The sequence below is a fragment of the Argopecten irradians genome, chromosome 7, assembly GCF_041381155.1.
Source record: "Argopecten irradians isolate NY chromosome 7, Ai_NY, whole genome shotgun sequence".
NCBI classification, from domain to species: domain Eukaryota; kingdom Metazoa; phylum Mollusca; class Bivalvia; order Pectinida; family Pectinidae; genus Argopecten; species Argopecten irradians.
The window spans coordinates 36,672,351-36,682,622 of record NC_091140.1 but is presented as its reverse complement, the minus strand read 5'-3'; positions in this window follow the sequence as shown (position 1 = coordinate 36,682,622).

Sequence of the window (10,272 nt, the reverse complement as noted above, 5' to 3'; positions counted from 1 at the left end):
CAATAATTTTGTAGAGTCGCAGAAGTTATTAACTATACGTTTACTAGCACACTTATCATCACCTTCAGAACTGTTTAATTAGAATAAATAAAATGTTAATTTTCATAACGCGGGTCGTTTTATGTTTCCCGCCGTCGTCCTAAATGCCGTGCGGTAGTTGACTATCACTGCGCCAGACGGCAAAACAGCGAAATGAATCTTCACTGTTATCGTACATTAGACAGGAAATCTTGCATATGTTTGGTGTTGTAACCTCATCTTAAGTCATCGATATATATTTTCTTTTGTTATTAATGTTTTTAAGAAACCTTTAAATTTTGCTCCGGAAAGGTAGTGGGCCTTTAAGTCGGGTCGAATCAAGGTCAAGCAATATAGTGGGGGAGGAAAAACAGGTTCCCCATCCTCGATACTCCAAGGATTCCGATCACTTACGATCTCTACACCCCTGGACTTTCTCATAGTAAAACCGGAGGCAACAAAACAGGCAATTCAGTCCTTTGATGAACACCGAAAGAACCGTATAACGGTATACTGTGGTTAACAGTGTGGCTTTGAAATTGGGCGTCGCTTTCTCTGTAGGGATCAACCAACTAAATAAAAAAAAGACCTTCGAAATGGCCACTGTGTATACAAGATTGAGCCCAGGATAGAATTTTAACCCGGCCGCTGATTGGCTGGCTAATTATGAATTTCAAAAGTAAAAATGTTTTCTGACAGGTAATTATTCCTAGATAACCATAATATCAATTTGGAAATTCATATTGAGATTTAGGTTCAAAATATCAATTTTGATAATGAATAGGTAAAAACATTAGAATTTCCGGATATTTTAGTGCAAAATGCGCCTGATTTCAATAAAGCTACCCTGGTTGGAGTTTGAGCAGAAGGACCCAAACTTTTTTTTCTATCTAGTGTTATATGAGAACCTAGACTTTAATTATAGAACACAATACCTAACTAATATTTCTTTGTTTTAATAATACAGTACACAATTTTAACAAAGTTTAACACTGTGGTCTATGTAAAATCATTTAGTTGGTTGCTCTCTGTAGTCATAAAGGAAATATTTGCTAGCCGGTGATTGGTTCATATTTTCCTCTGAGCTGCCTTCAGTTTTACTATGATATAGTTCAGGTGTGTAGATACCGTAAGTGATAGGAACGACTGGAGTATCGAGGATGTAGGTTCCCATGGTTCTAATGTCACATAGGGGTCATATGACGTCCATCTTGGAATTCAGCTATCAAAAATGACCAAAATCACACATTCGCATATACGTGAGCGCATAGATAGAGAACCAGTGAACAAACAGAGGCAAATAAAACATTTTTTAAAAGATGGAAACATTCTCAATACGATAAGGTCATAATAATGACGTTACGTCTTCTCAGATTTGTGAAATGTCGGGGAAATAATGAATTTTTCAGCTTACTTTTACTGAAGAAATCGATAGATGACATTATTTTCATCCCAAGAAAACAAAAAAGATTGACAAAACAACCTGTAACATGCATTTCGAATGAACTCAATCCTTGTGTAACAAAAATGCACTATGAAAAAATAGGCCGCATGCTTGAGATGGAAAAATGAGAGACCCCCACTCCACTGAAAAAGGCATGTAAACTAAGGAAATCGATATTACCGCTATTCTTTATCAGTCGATATCAATCGATACATGGTTATTTCCTGGGTAAGAAACGTAAGAGCCTGAACATTACAAATGTAAGTAGCTAGAATATATTTACATTCATATACATTTATATTGTATTTATGTATATTTATGCCAGATTTGATAGTTTTGCGTGGTGATTGTATAAACTAAATGAGACAACATGAAAATATATTTCATATAAATTTATTATTATGTTTTATTGCCGAAATGAGTTTCGTTTCCAAATTTGAAAAAAAAAATCACAGACAGCAGTACTGCTTGTTGCCTTATTTTAAAAAAAAATGAAATGATATAATGACAAATGAGTTTTTATCGATGTTTAGTTGTAGACTATTTATTAATAAATAGAGATGCATCGTCAGTATCTTACAATAAAAGGTTTATTTTGGTGCGAGACTTAGGAAAGCCGAGATGACGAGGCTTTGCCGAGTCAACTCGGCTATTCGTGTCAAGGACCAAAATAAAACTTATATTGTAACATACTAACCGTGTATTCTGTTTATCCTGCAACCATTATGACATTCAAAACGATAGCAAATTACCAGTTATTTACTTGGTTTCGCTCGAAGCGAAACGCTTATTTGTTGCGGAGGAAAAGATTCATTTACTAAACTGTATGAAAATCTACTCATTATCATTTCCGTGTTAAATATATATACGCATTCGTAAACAGTACCAGTAATTCTTTTCAGTGATTAATACCACTGAACCAATATTGAAATACTCAAAAAACAATAATTACACATCAAAGAATTACTTTAGGATATATACCTTTGCCATGAGGTAAGAAAAGGACGCCTTACGAAATTTTACGAGATCATCTTGATATTCCGGTTAATGTGACGTCACTTTTAGCAGAACTGAATTACGTTTCATTCACCGGAAGGTTAAAGTTCTGGGTCAAGTTAGAAAAAGTTCCTCCAGATGTGGAACAAATTCATGTGATTGTATTGACGGATAAAGCATTTCGTATTGACGGATAAAGCACAAATTTATCCGGCAGTAGTTATCGGTCAGTTCGTGGGACAGTTGCAGGATAAAATGTAATCATGGTACTACAGGTAGGCCAACAGTTTCGTGTTTAGATAGTATTTAAGGCAGTTGCCAAGCACTGTCCATAGGTAGATATTCCTCACCCCTTAACATGAATTGAATTTCTGAAAATATATCGAAACACACAAATATACTAAGTATGTTAATGAAGTACCTTGCCTTTCCATTGGGCCATATCCTGAAGACGGATGATATATATCCACTGGGATGTTTTATTGAAACAAATTACTATAATGCACATAATCCTACACAGCTCACCCCCGCGACCTTTGCTGACTTTTTTTGTTTATTTCATAATAACGTCGTTGGTGTGCCTATAACGTTGTACGCGTACGATTCCTATGATATCTAATATCAGTGATTTAGGTCGCAGTTATTGTTTTAATCTCCTTGAAATACTGTCCAGTCTGGCTGTAGTTTTACCACACATTGTGTAAACTCTGTAATATTTCTTTCTAAACATTCATAATGTTTTTGCATTGGGACTTTCAGGCGAGATTGATCAATTCTTGATCACGATATACACATAATATAGGTAATAATAGGGACAGTGACAATTCTGCCTTATTTTCATCATTTCTGTTAACAATTTTGTACTATATCGTTACCTTTGATGTATAATCTGTCAATCTGTCAACTAATACATTAGACATATTGTTCTTATCTGATCGAAACTTATTTTATATTCGATTACATTAATATATTATGTAGAAATAAACACGTTTGATTGTCGAAAATATTGTAGTTAATTATTTCTTTTTCAGATGTCTGCGGAACTGGACACTGATTTGGTGATATTTATAACAGTCATGATGATTATTTTGGCTATTCTCTGTTTTATTTGCTGCCCAATGTCGTCTGGAAATCGAATCGGGAATTATAGTCATTGCAAAAGATCAAGGTGCTTGATGAACGATTTGATGAAGTAAACTTTCGAAGCAAAGTGGGCATGAATGATTATCTTTATTTCCACCTTTTAATTACGTCTGAAAAGAACACAGTTATCATGTAATTACAGAAAGTATGCATCCGAGGCATTATATTACATTATACTCGTAATTAGTATGTGATTTTATCGTATTTACTAGATGCACACTTATTTCATGTTGCACATACCGGCTTCCGTAGTAGTACATATACATGCTACCTTGATGAATGATATGTTGACTTATCTTCAGAGGTGAAATATGTTTCTGCAGAGGTTACAAATGAAATATGAATATTGCCTTTGTTTAATGTGTGACAGGGGAACGATGCCGCCATTCTGAAAAAAAATATTGTGGAATTTCCATTTCAAGATAAAATGATATATGTGATATGATCAAAACAAAACGAACGTGCATGGTAACATTTTATGAATGCATGTCTATTACATTCCCAGAGATTGTATCATAAGAATATATGTGCTGTGTGCTGTTGATTTTTTGTTTTCGGACCGTTGATATTGGGTTTAATTGGAAGGACACAAGAGTTCTATTGGCTCGTACTCGTTTCTTGTATTGTTAATTTGAATTTGGTTTTCATATAATAAATAAACAAAATAATGACATATTTGTTAGAAAGTGAATTTAAGTATTGGTAATTCAATTCAGACACCACTGTATAGTATGTCCGTAGAAGGCAATCCATCAACAAGTATACAGTTTCACACTTGTTGTTCACTATTTGGAAATCCAACTTTGAAAATAAGTAATTAATGTCCGATGGTGGACTGTCCTGTTCGGTTGATTGTTGGGAGTCCAACTGGCGTCCAAATATCAAAAAGGTGTAAAGACTTGACAATAGAGTGTGCGCTTTCATATAAAAAACAACTTCCCAAGCTTATGAATTACACAATAGCTTCAGGTAGACATCGACAGCATAAACACTTTGATTGACACGTGAACAATTGAGCTTCATTTATTAACTGGCGGTAATTACACAAAATTAGAACATATGGCAGATTTGGAAATCATAATAATTAACTTTCAAAATATTTACATGTAGATTACAAAGAATTATGCAAGAACAATGAATTGTACGACATTTTGCTATGAAAATTGCATGAAAACTAAACAGTACAATAATGCTGCAAAACTTACGGTTATTAGTAGCGCTTTACCAACATTAATATATAAAATAATTTCCTGATTTTGCTTTTTACTTTTGTGTTTTATTTTTTGCACTTTTAGAGCTTTGTTTAAGTGCTTGATTTATCAAGTAACTATGAGCCGCGGTGGCTGAATGGTTTAGATGTCTCTACATATTACCACAAGCCCTCCACCTCTTGGTTGCAAGTTCGAATCTCAAGTTGGGCTGTTGCCAGGTACTGACCGCTGGTTGGTGCTCTTTAACTTGACCAAACCCCATCAAGTAACTCGAAGTGTAATTATAAAAATATATTACTAATTTTATAAAAAAAATTAAGATCATATCTACTTATATCTGTGTTTCAGGTTTTTATTTCATTTGGAAATAAACAGAATCGTATAACAGATTCACATCCCAAATCATTTGCCGGAGACAAATGTTGTGAGAACGTATAGGAGTTTCACAACGTCTCTGTGAAATTAAGATAACGGCTTTCCAGCGAAAATCGTAGAATTGAATATAAACTATTATGTCTTTTTTTCCCTTGTTAAGCCGCAAGCGAGCGTTATCCATATTGATTGGTTGAGAAACATTTTGGATTTCACACTGTCACACGACATTCCATTAAAATAATGGTAGATGAATGACACGTCCTGTGCAATACATTGGGTGACAGTGTATTTTTAGTAGAATGACAAAATGATAACCGTCCGGATATGATGCACATACGTTTCATTTTCGGCAATCACCTTTATATAGTTATTTTGATATTCCCAAATTTAGTCGTCTTACCGTTTATCCTTCTTTACGTTTAGTTTCAAATTGCTATATGTTACTATTTATGAAGGTATTGCTGATCATGTTGAATTTGATAAAACGGAAAGGGAAAAATAAATGCTTACAAATAATAACTTAGACCTGTATTAGAATGTAAGGATACCTATAATACTTTGCATTTGGCGAGAGTGACGCTCTTAAGATGACACCAGTAAAGCAGGTTGTTATATTGTATTATAAAAGTCACTTTAAAAATACTTTTTTGATGATTTATTTTACCTACTCAGTACACTGACCTTTTACAGAACCAGATACAAGAAATCCTTCCATATCTTATACAAGTAAGTATAACACATTGTTCTCAAAACCTCGTTATCTTGAATTATCAAATAAGTAAACGAAAACACTAAACGTCACCATATGTTTGAATTGTTATTTTGTTCATTTTGGTATTTCGTGCCGTTTACTCATGACACAAATCATAATCATTCCAGTTCGAATAAGGATTAGAGATGCAATTGTTTATTCTATAACTTAAGATTTAATATAAGAATATCGGCAATCATGACGACACCGAAACCTTCAGTTATACTATATCTCATTATGTAATATAATAATTAAGTATTGACAATATTTCCTATCCAAACTCTACTCTTTGAATAATTTTATCATGATATTTTATGTTTTAATTAAGATTATTTGTAAAAGTATTCCTAGTTTTTTTTATTAACACAAAAAGGTATGGTACTGGTCAATTTCGATGATTTTTTGTAATAAATATTTATAACTCGTAATTATAAAATAATTTATAATTTCATTTTTGCTTTACAAAATAACATCATTGATTATTTTATTTGTGTTAAAGGAAAAACAACTGCACGTTTCATAAAAAGCTGTAGTTTTAATATAGGATATTGTTACTGATAGAACTTACCAATTTGGTTACAAATTGATAGTCCCTCTTCGACTTTTGCGATTTTATCAGTGAGGGCACAAATTTCTTTTCAAGATATAAATAATTAAATGTTTCGTTATTTGGTTTACAGAAACAAACATTTGCGCAAAATTATGAATAAATTTGAATTAATCTTTTATACAGGTCGACCGCAGAAAAAACTATTTTTGCAACCTCGAGGTAAGTAAAAAAGTCAGTGTAGTACATAACAACATTTTGATCAGCTTTGAATATAAAGCTTTATGACATTAGCCGCCCTGTGATTTCGCCTGTGTAATATAATTTTACTGGTGTAATATACATTTGAGCTATTTTCGTTGGTTTTGCCGTACAGGAAATTCATTTTAACGTCATGGTATATGTGGAATCAATAAAATGACGTGAGGAAAAATGACATAACGTCAGGACGAAATGGCTGTCTCTGCTGGATTTTTACAGCCTATTTTGACAATCTAATTCTCCAAAATCTTAAATTCGTGTCGAAGGTTTGATATAAATTCTCATATGAAATACACACTCAGATCCTAAATTTATGACCCGCTTTCATTGTCTGACTCGAGCCAAAATATAGCTTATATTTTAAGACATTGACCATGTATACTGTTTGTCCTGAACATTCATTTAAAACACATACATCTTAGCTGAAGGATGGCAACATTGCTGCAAATTTGTCCGTCTTTCAAGACATGTTTTGTCTCGGATGTACATGTAGGTCGTCTAATCGGCACACGTACCGAAATTCTATAATACCGCTGTTTGCCGTCAGTTTTGTATACAAAATACATCAAAATATATGAGGTATGTGTATTACGACAACACCAATGCTGGTTGCAGGATAATGTCTATATGGTAATCTAATGAAAAATCGAGTTATGTGAGTAACCCGTTTAGTTATCTTCAGAGGTTACTCATGATATATGAAATTAAACTTTTTTTTATTAATATACGGTAGGGGAATGTTGCCGTCATTTTGTAAAAAGCAATTGTGGCATTTTCATTTCAAGATTAGATAATACATGTGAGATATTCTTGTATTAAATAGTGCTTAAAAATTCACATACATTTTAACGTTTTATGAATGCATGCCTGTTAAAATTCCAGAGGTGGCACGATAACTTTGTAATTGAAACAGTACCCATACAAGAAAGTATAGCACTTTTTTGGCAAAACCTTGTTTCTTTTTAAACTATCAAATAAGTCCATGAATACACATTATGTCACCATTTGTTTGAATTGTTATTTTGTTCATTTTGGTATCTCGTGCCGTTTACTCATGACACAAATCATAATCAATTAAGTTCGAATAAGGATAAGGTATGTTATTGTATACGCGTTTATTATATATATTATCACCATATCGCCATGGGATGAATCAGTTAAAATGTTTTAATGTGTAGTTATATGCTTTATCGAACCATACATTTACACTCAATGATTCATTAATTTAAATGATTTATTTATGCAGCACAACGCCCTGCATCAAGTAAGCCTACACAACTAGTACAGAAACCGTCTTCGCCACCTCCGGGTAGGTAATGAAAGTAGTGTAGTAAATAGCAACATCTCGTTCAGCTCTGAATATGAAGAGGTTACACAACGAGTGGTTGTTGGATATGGAATTTATTCCACACAGGTGAGTTATTTTTTAAAAGTACAGAAAGTGTCTTTTGTAACTTTAAAAAAAAAAACTTACGAGTGTGCAATTAATACCATATCCAACAACCATGAGTTGTGTGACCTGTTTCTACCACAATTAAATCATCTCCAAGAATGCCAAAATACGATAACGTTATTTATCGACATATGCAAAGAAGATGTAGCGATATCATCATAAGGCACTCATTAATATTCAAAAATCTTATTGCATAAAGTATGTATTAATAACAAATCATTTTAAGTGTGAACAACTATTCCCTGCATTGCTACTTTCTGAACGTTTTTTAATTTAGATTTCTATAGGTATTTGAATAAAAAACTTATCGTTGTCGAAACCATTGTAACAAATTTCATGTCCGGCCTAGGTGCGTTAATTCTACCGTAATCACTCCAGCATGATATACCACTACACAAAAGACCATTATGAATATTGACTCGATAGTTTAAGCTACGAATGGTAAAACATGAAAGATTCCGCCGCCGTCATAAATCCGGTGTGAACAGCGGTTTGTTTTGCAAGCACAGATCGGGGTACAGCAATATGACGTCATTTGACTATTGATGACGTTAACAATTTGTCACGTGACAATGAACAAATAAGTAGTTCGTGTCAAAATTTAAAATTTCGATCAATCAAAAGACCGCAAGGTGTTATTTCACTAGTGGAATATCAATATATTTATCAAACATCCAACACATTTATACAAGGTCCTGAGAATGGAATATCACGACGTATTGCGGTAGAAAAAGTTTTATCACACATGTCACTAATGTAATATAATCTAGACCATTTGTTATCGGTTAAGAAAAATCTATTGTGACGTCAGGAAAAAATGACGTAATGTCAGGATAAAATGGCTGCCACTGCTAAAATTTAAAAGCATATCTTGACAGTGTAATTCTCAAAAACGTTTTCGTCTAGGTTCGTACGTAAAATTGAAAACTTCTATGACTTGTTCCATAAAATCTAATGGACACTCATTTATGACAAAATATCTACATCGTTCTATTTGAAATAGGACCAAGTTAACACAAACATGTATATTTGTTGTTCATATACATAATAATAAATTTTTATGCAAATTGAAAACAAGAAAATATGGGCTATTTTAATTCCTGCAAAAAAAGGAAAATATCAAAAAGACTAATGTCTATATATAAATATCCGATGAAGCAATTACATATGCCTTATCTAATTAAGAATACAAGTATTTTTCTTAAATGTTTCAGATACCTTTCTTTGAATTGTTGTCTCTTAACACGAAATTTACGTCACTTAATTCACATTAATGAACAAGTCATGATTAGTCATGCAGTTTATAATAAAAATGCACTTCTTTGAACAATGTGAATATTTATTTAGAACCACAGCTTCAAGTGAAGAATCTTCCGACAGCAATGACATTTAAATACCTACCACTGCATGGTAAGTTAACTCAAAACGAAGCATATTTATTCAAATGTAATAAATCATGATTATTCGACAGGAAGTCAACGCTATCGTTTCCTACGCATGCAAAAAAATGGAAATAAATCCACAAAGACTATTTACCTAATTTTTAAAGCATAAACAGATATTAAAATAAAAAATATTGAATAAGTAATATTTTATTTTTATTTCGGAATGATGAAATTGATATCAACATCTTTTTCAAGTGATGACGTATTTTCATTATATAGTTATGCTATATCTATATGGAAAAACCAGGCTCCTTTTATGAAAATTCGTATGTAATGTTTTCTTTTTTACATTTCTGATATAAATATTGTGTTATAACAAAAATTAAGAATTTTCTCATATCAATAAAAGTCAAGTAATGTGCAATTTATTTATGAATTTTAAGACGATATAGTTTTGTTAATTCTTTACCTTAAAAAAATTGGGCACATTGATTCATTAAATTGAATGATTGCTTTATTCAGTGCCGCCTTCTGAAATAAATGATCCTCAAAGACGCTGTTTACCACCTCATGGTACGTACATGTTTAATGTATATTTATGTAGTATATCTTATGCATTTACACACAAGTAACAACTTAACATCTCTATTGAATGAATAAAGCCATTCTCACAGAGGGTTAAAGAGTA